The following is an 11,521-nucleotide window of genomic DNA, read 5'->3' on the forward strand; positions in this document are numbered from 1 at the left end:
CATCAGACTGTCTTTATTTTATTATATTATAAATCATATGTATATTTATTTACAATAAATAGACAAGAACACAAGTTGATACGACCAGAATCTTAAGTTTAAGTTAAGTTTCAACAGTAAAAGCCGAGAAAAATAAGTTAAAATATGTAAAAAATGACATCAGAACATACTGATGTGTTATTATCAGTAACTCCTTACTTAAGTACTTAATACATAGTAAGTAATACATAAGTTATTTGTCTCAATCCCAGGTGACATGAAAGAGGCTTAAAATTAACTTATATTTATCACTAAAATATTTTAAAACATGGAGTAAAATAGGAAACAATGACGCTACATGCTTAAAATACGTCATCAGACTGTCTTTATTTTATTATATTATAAATCATATTAATTACATAAATTATACCATTGTCTTGGTAACAGAACTATGCATCATGGCGATAGTTTTATTTACACTTCACTTATACCTCCTTTGGAGTTTAAATAAAATATATAATATTTTATGTTGTGATATTTAGACATGGATTTATTATATTTATTTTTATTCAGAATTGCATTCAGTTTTTCCAATTTTCTCAACAGTTGGCATCAAGAGTATTATTTTTTCTATTTTTCTTTAGTAATTCTAATGAACATGACTTGCACTTGGTTCTGCTGCTGGTTGGACTTTTTGAGGACAAAGAAATATCTTTGCAATGATCACATGGTTTCATGTCATTTCACAAGGTTTTGGTTTGTTTACGTCTAAGTAGATTAAATATGGTTATTGAATCTGAGATGGGAGTTAGTGAAGTGTGGTCAATACATATTGACTAGATTTTTCAATGAAAAGTGGATACTATTATCTTACAGTAAGTTGTGAGGAAGGCTTTTCTTGGCTCATGAATAAATGTTGGTCAGTCCTTCAACCGTGTCACCATCATATACATCTACATTTTAAATATTCTAATACTTTATCATCAGTTCCTTAAGATCGAACAGATCAAATAGATTCAATGACAGTTTGGTGCTGCAATATGGGTCAGGCAGGGGGGGGTCCAGGGTCCTGTGACTATGACTGGATTGGTTGCAAGAGAAGCGCCATTCATTTCAGAGCACTCCAAGCTAAATGGAGAAAGTCCAACTGCTGCCCAAAAACACCCCCCCTTCCTTCAAAAAGGTTTAGTGCTCGCAAATCTTAAGATTCATGATTACCATCCCAAGGACTTTGGCTTCACAACATTGCTGAACTGCCTTCAATGCCTTCACCTCCGCAACACACGGCGCTTCTGCAATAATTTGCCAGTAAATGTGACAAGAATATGAGCAGATTGAAAGTGATGAATATTTTACTTGTCATTACTCCTCGGGGAAGCCACAGACAGCAACACTGTGCAGGGTCCTGGTGTGGCTGAAGAGCCATCACAGCAGTTAACAAGAGACTAGACATGCACTCAGTCGGTCCAGCACCAGGTGACCAAGTGAAGTGAGACGTCCAGCTGGTCCAGGACTGAATTGGAGGACCATTGAGGGTCTGGCTCTCCAATGTCCAAACTAAAAAGTAGGTGTCGGGTTTGACACTAGTTTTACGGTGCAGTTTTGTGGACTTATTCATACAGCTCTCAATTTTTCCTTTTGGGCATTTCAGATCTTGACAGTGAAAACTGTCCTGGTGTAACCTTTGTTAGTGGAGAAGCGCTGCTCAAAGGGAAGTCAGTTCAACCCCAGTGATGCAGAAATCGAATTTCCAATGGAAGTGGCGAACCCCTCAGGAAAACATGGCATATTTGGGGTCTATAATCATCTCGCGCCTCTCTGCTGCAGGTGCGCTGTTTGTCTATGTGTGTGGCCGCTGCATGTGGGAGGGGTTACCAAGTGAGTGAGGTCTCTCCAGAAGTGAAGAGGTGCGTGTCCAGCTCTGAATGTGCGCTTCTGTGCAGTTTGGCTGTGACAAAGCCATAAACCAAGTAACGCTCTGTCCCAGACTCGCCTCATCCCTGTGCCAGCTCCAGCCCACAACAGGACATCACTCTACCACGGTCCAGTGCGGAGACAGGAAAGGTTTTACACCTCAATATGAAGAGAAAACAGTCAGTAAATGTAGCTAACGGGACACGTCTGCATACAGAGGCGGAGTTATACACAATAACAAAGCGCGTCCTGGGTCAGCTAATCGGTCTGTGCACGTTATGTTTTTCCGTCTTTTTTCGGGGGTGTTCGAGTTCTGGATTTTTGTTCGAAATCCGAAGCAAAAAAATCTAGAAATTTTTGTTTAAATTCCGAGACGTTCAAAAACCGAGGCACCACTGTATTTTTTATTTTCTTTCCACTTTTCTTCTCTGGAGTGTCACAGCCACTTCACTATATCTTTGGATGATGCAGGTGAAACCACTGTGTCTTCTAGTCGGTGAGTTTCCTCAAGAATTTGAGTTGAAAAAAAATGGATTCATTTGCATTTTCATCAACAGCAGGCTGTGTGCCACAGAAGACACAGAGAGATTTTAAATAGCTCGTACATTATTGATGTTTAGAGGGGCTAACAGAACAGTTTGGAGTGGGGTTGTGAGAAATGTGCCCTGTGGCCAGATGAAAAAACAGAGATAAATGATTTATTTAGAGCTTCTTCAGAGGTCTCGGTCTCAAGACCACATTTCCCAGGTCTTTATGTTGGAATCCACTGCATTTCCACTCAGTCTTGCCTCGGCCTCAGCCATGTTGGACTAGAGACCACTCGAGAGCTTAAATCACAAATGTGTCAAATTCCTGACTTGAACTTCAACAACATTAATGCCACGTTGTGGACAGGAGGGAAAAAGCACAGCATTGACTGAAAAAGTCAGCAATGTAAGCAATAATTTGCTTTAATTCCTTGTGTCTGTGTGTCCACGTCTGATCCCATTCTTAATGTTTTCAACATTGGAGTCATGGCACCCCACCACTCGAGAACCATTGACAAAAGAGATTTTTTGCAGTGAGTAGCAACAGTAAGTAATAGATCTATTATTCATTATAATACTGTAACAAAGGCAAATGCTTCAGTTGGTCTCGGTCTTGACTTGATCTTGTTTCCCTCAAGGTCTTGATGTTGTCTTGATATGCTTTGGTCATGACTGATTCTGGCCGCCTCAAACTCTTGGTGTGGTCTTGTTCTTAGCACTGGTCTCATTCCTGGCTCAATTTCAGTTCCTCAAAGTCTTGGTCCTTATATGCTCTGGTGTTGCTCTTGATTCAATCTTGCCCCCTCAAAGTCTTGGTCTTGTCTTGGTCCTTATATGCTCCGGTGTTGGTCTTGACTCGTTGTCATCCCTTCAGCTTGTGTTGTTTTTTGGTCTTGACCCAGTCTCCTCTCCTCTGTGTTGGTGTGGCTATGTTGGGCAAGGTCTTCCTCCTACAAAGTCATGGTCTTGTCATGGTCATGACTCATTTTAGCCCCTCAAATCCCCCTCATCTGTCAGGTCTTGGTCTAAATCTTGGCCCCTCTATCTTGTCTTGCACTCGTCCTCTCAAAGTCTTGATCTGGACTTGGTCATGGTATACTCTGGTCTTGACTTGATCCGGTCCCTCCTCATTCATGTTCTTGGTCTTGTGAGGCAGCCTCCATGCTAAAACAACTGGTCACACCAATCCACCTCATATCCACATTTGCCACATCCATGAACCTAAAATGGTCGTCGCCTCACTCTCCTGTCGCCTGGTACCATAACTAACGTGGCTGGATCAAAACAAAAACAAACTTTTGACTCAAGTCCATCTCATCCTTCTTGTGGTACATGTGGTCACAAGACATCTGCGATCAGTCTGGCAGTTTAAAAACCACTCGGAACGTATTCATAAACACATGCTGACACAGTTGTGAGGAGGTCTAGAATGATGTGTATCTGGTTGCTGGACTCTGCTGTGCAACATCACTGTGACTGGGAGTCTTCCCTCATCACTGGGCCGACAGCTTCACTTCTTCTTGTCAGGATTCCAAGGGAGAATTACGACAGGGGACAGTGCGAAATGCATCACAAAACCTGGCAAAGAGTGCGAGAGACTGAGAGAGGTGTGAGGGAAAGCTGTCACTGCGCTCAGACTTCCACTCCACTGACTTTTTATTTCCTTGTCAATCTGATCATCTGGACGTTTGAGAGTGGAACTGTGTCTCCACTTCCGTCAGATGGACTCAGATGTCCTCTTCAGTATATTCTATTCACCTCTGCCAAGTTTCTTTTTCTGTTCATCGCCAGGTACTTTCCTCAGTGTACTCCATTAAAGAGTCTTTCCTTCATGCGAGTCAAAGTCATTTGAGAGCGATGCAGCAGTGCTGATGCACGTCAATGTCTCAGTGCAGCTTTAGTGTGCATTATCTCTCCGGATTAGTCGGGGAGGGGAGAGCCATGCCGCTGCTGCTGTGGACTGGGAAACGTTGGGATTTTCTCAGGACCTAATAGAATGAGTCTTATTCTTTTGTGCTGGATAAATTACGTTGGTCTTGTGGTCTCCTTGTTCTTGGCTCTGAGAATGTTTTGTATTCAAGTCGGGGCTGTAAATCTCACTAAAGCTGCCGGTATCACGCTCGCTCATTGTCAAGCTATTTTGGGTTCATTTGTGCTAAAAGAAGAAGCTGATACCACAAGCTCTCGGATCTGAGGAAAATCAAAGTCGCTGGCATGAAAAGTTCCTGTCGAGCTTTTTGAAAGCAGGCGAGAAAGATTTGCCTGCGGAGGGAAGTCCACGTCTCTAATAAAGAGAGCGCTTTTGAATCCGCGGATGGCATAGTCATCATTCCGCAAAAATATAACTTTACTGAGTGAAAGTATCCCCTGTGCGGGAGAATGCTTTTTGAGAATGAGAATGCTGTAGGCTGCAGGCTTTTGACATGAGATGTGCATAAATCTGAAACTGTTTTCAAACTCAAAATGGCCTTAATAAAAACTTTTGTCCTAAGTCTAGTGAAAAACTGGAGCATATATTATTATTATTATTATTCCATACATTGTCTTAGTCCTGTTCAGGGTTGCGGGGAGTGCTGGAGCCTATCCCAGCAGTCATTGGGCGAGAAGCGGGAATATACCCCGGACAGGTCGCCAGTCCATCACAGGGCACACACACCATTCACACACACAGAGACACACCTAAGGACAATTTTAGAGTGTCCAATGAACCTAGTGAGGTCTGATCTGATCTATTATTAAGAATTGATTTATTTATTGAGTTCTCCAAAAGGAGCACCTTAAAATATTTCTATATATGATAAAAAAAAAAAAAAAACGTCTTTGTTCGTCATCTGTCGTGCTGCCACACCAAATGAAATGACTCGTTCAAGGGAAGTTAGCTGGTGGTTTCTGCTCCCCTCTCAAACAGAGTTCAGGAGGTGAAGTGTAACTAGAGGCTATAATGAGATTGACTCACAAAGACTTTGCCTTGTATATGTGGACCAACAAATGAGATGCAATTCATTCTTGACCATCACAATGGAGCCAACAAGATAAACAAAGGTTGTGGGTCGAAAAAGAATTATTTTCATTGAAGAGTCTTGAGTATGAACAGGGGTTTTCAAACTGATCCACAACCTCCATGGGTGCAGGTTTTCGTTCCAACCAGTCAAGAGGACGCCACTTTTCCAACCAGGTGCCTAGAATGTAAGTCAGGTGCGGCTTCTTTCAGCTGATTCTTTAACCGTTGTTGTTGTTTGGCTGGACCACAAACCTTCACCCATCGTTGCCCTTTCAGAACAGACTTGACGCCCCTAGTTCGAACCAAATACAGTCGTATCTCCCCTGTCAAGACTTGAGCTCTGCTTTTGTTCTTGAAGCACGAGCATACAGTACCGTGCTTCCGCTTTCAATTTAAGTCATCCGCTCACATTTTCCATTTTTTATAAGTCTCCAGATTAATAGTTGACATCTGCCAGTTATTCAACAGCATGTCGAACATAGAGTTTAAATACTGCATGAGCCATGAGTTTCACCCATTTGAGATAAACTCATTGTTGATGCAATTTCAATTTGTATTACATTGTATATTCATTTGTATGTGGCGTTTACGGGCCACACAAAACAACTTGGGCAGGTCGGCTCTGGCACCGAGGCGCATGTAGAATGTATCTGTCATGGCTCTCCATGGGATCTGACCTAGTTGCTGAAATGTTGAGGACTGACAGAACAGAGGGTCGAGGGAGAGTTTACCGTGAGGATGAGACGCAACCATCTGGCAGCACAGACTGGAACCCAGGTGTAGAAATCAGTGGAGTCGGATCAGCGGAATGGGATCGAGCTGCGCTGCTGTGAAGCTGACGAGAGAGAAAGAAAAGGAAACGACACACCGGAACACAGGAAATAACAAAATAAAAGCACAAGAGAAACAAAATATGACAGCATCAAGATCAGAATTCTCCCAGTAGCATAAGGCCCTCGTATGCAGGTATTTTCTCTAGCGTAGATGGTACATTGCAGTGTTTTACAAGGACATTTATGACTTTGTGACCTTGTGCTTACTATTGTGACTACAATTTATTAGTTGAAAAATATATTATAATAACAACTAGAAAGGCACAGAGATGGACAACAACAACGCACAAGAACATAAAAGAATTACATACCGCAGATTTCTACCACAGATGCCCATTTTTTGAGCGCGTGCCTCCTCAGCTCCGTCCAGAAAGAAATATTGGAAGCTCCTGAGGATGTCAGTAGAGAGCACTTGCATGTCAGGAGAAGAAGCCATATCACATTATGCAACATGAAACACATTGGGTGCGTGAAGAGGCTTGGTGGAAGGACAGTATTTCAAGTGAGGGAGCGTGTACTCATCTACACGTCTGGGAGAGCTCAAAGAAGTCATTCTGAACTTATCTCAATAATGGTGTCTCATTGTCTTCTCTTAATTTGCCGCTTTTATTTCAAAAGTTTTAACCAAAGCAGCCTTCGCAAACTTGAATGTGGGTCATTAGCTGATAGCGCCCGTGCCAAGTTAATGGATATTAATGAAGCCTAATCCGTTCTATGCGACCGCGCTGTGACGTCCCGCCTGAGAACCAGGGGTAATTCTTCTTGAGATATAAGAGTAATGGGATTCAAGTTTTCTCATGCTTGCCGATATTGCGTATCCAGCGCCTGCGTGCGAATGCAAATGTGGAGGGAGGGGATGTCGCTGTGGATATCGGCGGCAGAAACGCAAGGTCACTGATCCTGACAGATAAAGAGTTTGAAGTGCAAAAGCTGCTGTAAATTTTTAGCAAGAGTGAAGCGGAAGCCGCTGTAGCATGACAGATCTCATGAATTAAACAGCGCTCTTATTAACTCCGCCGAACCACTGGCGTCTCTCTGCTGGCTGTGATCTGCCGGCTGGCTTTCCGTTTTGGTACTTTTAGCCACGTAAGATGACTGGCCACAAATCGGAGACGATGGCGGCCGCTCCGCGCTGGGACAGCATGAATAAGAGTCTGCGTGTGTGTCTCTGATCGGAATGCTGCGCGGACGTAAATGCCAGCCGGACGCATCTCAATACCAATTAGGTAATGGGAGCTGACAGCAGGCTTGAGTGAGCCACACGTGGATGTGGAGGGGAGGGCGGCGTGCGTCTTTACAAGCAGAAATTCACAGGCTCCTTGACCCAGGAGCTCAGGGTCGGCAGTGGAGGTGGTCACACCGTTATTAAATATAAATAGGTGGAGCGGAATAGCTGGATTCTCCCTGGTGTCTCTCAGCAGCTACAAATGGATGTCAAAAACGTCTTTTTAAAAAATCTAACCGGCAGGAAATCTGAGCCAGTCATTCAATTATCAAGAATTTGGCTCAAGACACTCATCTTTGATCGCACATCACGTTCAACTGGATCAGTACCAGCACCACGTCGCTGATGAGCCTTCAGCTGAAAGTAGTGTGAGAAGAAATAAGTCATTGTCAAACCGTGTTTGCAGTGACACCCATTTGAACCCTTAGCGTATCCCAAATCTGTCATTGCACTGATGCTGACTTTTAAGTTGACATTTGGTTGAGCTGTGGGCCATAACCTGGCTTGGACAATCACATTTTTTGTCTTTCTTGTAACCTCCTACATGCCCGAAAAAGGTCATGTCTACTTTTCTTGTTTCCATCACAGATCACAGATGAGTGATGAACTTGGGAACAGATTCACTGTGTCCCAGGCTCTGATGATCCGTGGTCAAGCTCCACCGCACATTCACCTAGTTGGTCTCACCGTCAACAAAAAGCTTCCGCACAGATAGAGTTTGTTCACCACCAAACTCAGTTTTTGGAATTCAAAATTGAGTGAAGTGAGAAAAGCACATCACATATTGGAAAGAAATTTCAGTGGTATCATAATAATGTATGAAAATGAACTCCATGAACCGATACTGTAAGTATTTCTTCCACATGCAAGCACCTACAGTGAACTACTGGTCAGTGACGTAAGCAGATAATCTTCTAGATAAATGAAAAATACAACATAATATATGATTTAATGCAATATAAATATTACTTTTATTCATCGTTTTCATGAACAACAGGTTCGGAAAGTACCACTTCCCGAAGACTTATAGTAGCATATTAGCACCTGTTTTTTCAGATTTTCATTCTTTTCAAGATTAAAATTATGTTCATGTTGCCAGACAAGTATAACTTCATGTATAAAAATCACGATTAAAGCCTGCACCACGGTATTACACAGCACCCCAAACATGTCCATGGTTTGAATGTTACACTGTCTCTAAGTGGCATCACATACAGCAGACCTGGGCAAAATGCAGCCCGGGGGCCACATGTGGCCCGATGCCTATATTTTTGTGGCCCTTTTAACGTCAGACCAAACTATAACTGATACATTGTAATTTTTCTGCCTTTTTTTGTTCTCTTTTTGTCCACTTCAGCATTAAATATAGCATGTTCTTGTTTCAGGACTAAAATTTTCTTCTTTTCATTGGCCATTTTTGTGTTTTTTTTCTTGTTACTCAGAATACATTGATGGAATACTGAAAATATATTTTGAAAAAAAATGCCATTTTATCTTGAACATCTGGTCCATAGTTATGTTTATTTTATATTTAAATTAAGTGCGTATGAAATGAAATATTTCAATAGTTTTCATAGCATATTTACACTTCTTACTATCCTTACTTACATTTAATCTTTTTAGGTCGACTGGTCCTTGTTACTTAAGTATATATTTGGGATATTTTTCCGTCATGTTTTGTGGTCATCGCTGTCTTCCTTTTGATGATGGCCCCTCGCAACAGTTACTGTTTCTAATGTGGCCCTTCAGGAAATGTAATTGCCCACCTCTGACATACAGACTGAAACCCTTGCAGAAGCCAAGGTCAAGTTCCCACACATTTTGTCTAGGTTTAGTAGCATTTTTGGGGTTAGTTAGGGTCCTTTAAACGGAACCTTACCACACCATGACTGGTTGAGAGACTGTTGAAAAATGTATCTTCTACTGTAGTAAAAGGAATTTTATCAACAGCACACTTAATGTTTTGGTATAAATGGACACATCATGCCTCAAATAAAGTATGTTATACATATACTATTCATGTAACGTGAACTGTGTCTGAGGTGGGAAAACCATTTTTTTCTGGTCCTACTGCACTTGTGAACTTTTGTTTTCTCTTTATATATATATATATATATATATATATATATATATATATATATATATATATATATATATATATATATAAACGTAGTCAGCCATTTCTGGCAAATAACTGACTCACAGTGTGGCAGTACAAAAGATAAACAATTTGTTTATGACCGAGTTAAAGATGTGAGATGAGTAGAATGCGAATTGAAACAGACAGTAGATAAACGTGGTGCTCCAACATCAAGTCCACTGCTTCTAAAAATAAACGTGGCAGCAGTTGACCGTAGTAACATTTATTGAGGTGCTACTCCCCCAGTGGCTGGTAGCAAGCTGGTAAATGTCTCCAATCTGATGTGCCATGAAACATTAGCCCAAGACACGCACATATGCCGGTGAATGCACGCGCTGACCTGGCGAATGCTGTTAATCTCTTCACAAGTCATTCAGACTCCCTGAGACGCTTACATCAAAACCATTCTCTAGTTTGATCGAGTCGTGAACCTTAACGTTCTAAAATGCATCTCCTGAAGAACCACGCCGAAGACGCAGCTATGGAAAATGCTTTACTGCAAGAGAGACTTAACTTTCACAGCATCTGACTGTGATCACAACGGACTGCATTATTCTCACTACGAGGAGCGTGTTTGAAGCAGGGCATCAAGAAACTATCTCGAGCAGCGTCAGGTCACCGTGAATCGAAGTGACACAAAGTGTGAAAGGAAAGGTAAAGGTCGGTCTGTTGTCTTTTTATTTCATACTCCCTGTCCGAGTGGCATTAGAACAGGAACATGAGTTCACAAATTTGAAGAGAGAAACTGAAAGACTCGTAACCAAAAGCACTTAGAACACAAACCTTGGACAGAGCTGTTCGTCTCAGGCTGTTCGTTGAAAACCTCATTCAAGTTTCAGGGACGTCACTGAACACATTCAACAAGAATTGTCCGCCAGAAGTCTTTGATGATGATGGTCAAGTGTAAACCTACTGAGGCCCAGAAGAGGCAGGTCCTTCCTGCTGGTATGGAACCCTTTAAATGTCTTTGAAAGGTGGACAGAGAAGTGCAACAAAGTATTCAATGGTCTTTATGATTCACTCATGATCTTTTGTAATTACCATAAGTTCCAGACTACAGAGTGCACCTGAATATTAGCCACACCCACTAAATTTACATAGCAAAATAGATCTTGTTCATACATAAGCTGCACCGGTCTGTAAGCCGTGGGTGCAGTGGTGCTGTCTGCACCATAGAAACGTCAGTGGTGCTTAAAAATGCACGAGGATTCCTTCCAAACTGGTTTTGAAAACAGGGTCCAGCAACGAGACTGAATCATGAAACAAACTTGGCAATGTTTTGAAAATGAGTCATGAAATCGCTGGTTCCTGAAGTTCCGACACCACTGCTGGTCTCAGCTGCCGCTTCTCGTCTCTGGGCCTCAAGCAGATCAGCTCTGTTGGTGGAGCTGCACACACGGGTGAAATTTTTTTTGAGTGCTTTAATGTAAATAAAACGGCTCTGTCTCCATCAGTTTGATGTGACAAGAATCAATATTTTAGCAAGATGGCTTTTTATGTAAAGGTTTTAAACGGGACACCCACATGCAGCAGGATGGAGAATGAGACCAGAATCAAGTCCAACAAATTTAATACAAACAATAAACTCAAATCAAACTGCACCTCTACGCTAGAGGAAGATATAGTCCACAAAACGAAATCCACAAAATGCACAAAGAAAAGCCAGTGTCCAAGGCACGGTAACGTAATAATCCTCAGGATTGGGGGGAGCAGGCAGCAGACACACTGCAATAAGGCAAAAATGGTCAGAAAAGTTAAACAACGCAGTCCAGAATACAAGCACAGAGGGTCATACCAGAGCACAGAGAAGCAACAAGGTAGGTGTGGTAGGTGGTAGTTTGTGGTAGGTGTTCTAATAGCAGGAGTGGGATTGGCGAATTGAGATCAGTGTGTGTGTCAGCT

The 11,521-nt window shown here is 42.0% G+C and overlaps 1 long non-coding RNA gene across 1 annotated transcript; it reads right to left on the bottom strand.

The window, feature by feature from the left end:
• Window positions 1-1,885: 1,885 nt before the first annotated feature.
• On the bottom strand, window positions 1,886-10,542 carry LOC128749005 (uncharacterized). The gene is made up of 3 exons (XR_008412864.1): window positions 10,403-10,542; window positions 6,566-6,643; window positions 1,886-6,256 (listed from the first exon to the last, which is right to left on the bottom strand). It is a non-coding gene; the product is annotated as an uncharacterized LOC128749005 (long non-coding RNA).
• Window positions 10,543-11,521: the final 979 nt, after the last annotated feature.

The sequence above is a fragment of the Synchiropus splendidus genome, chromosome 17, assembly GCF_027744825.2.
Source record: "Synchiropus splendidus isolate RoL2022-P1 chromosome 17, RoL_Sspl_1.0, whole genome shotgun sequence".
Lineage (NCBI taxonomy): Eukaryota > Metazoa > Chordata > Actinopteri > Syngnathiformes > Callionymidae > Synchiropus > Synchiropus splendidus.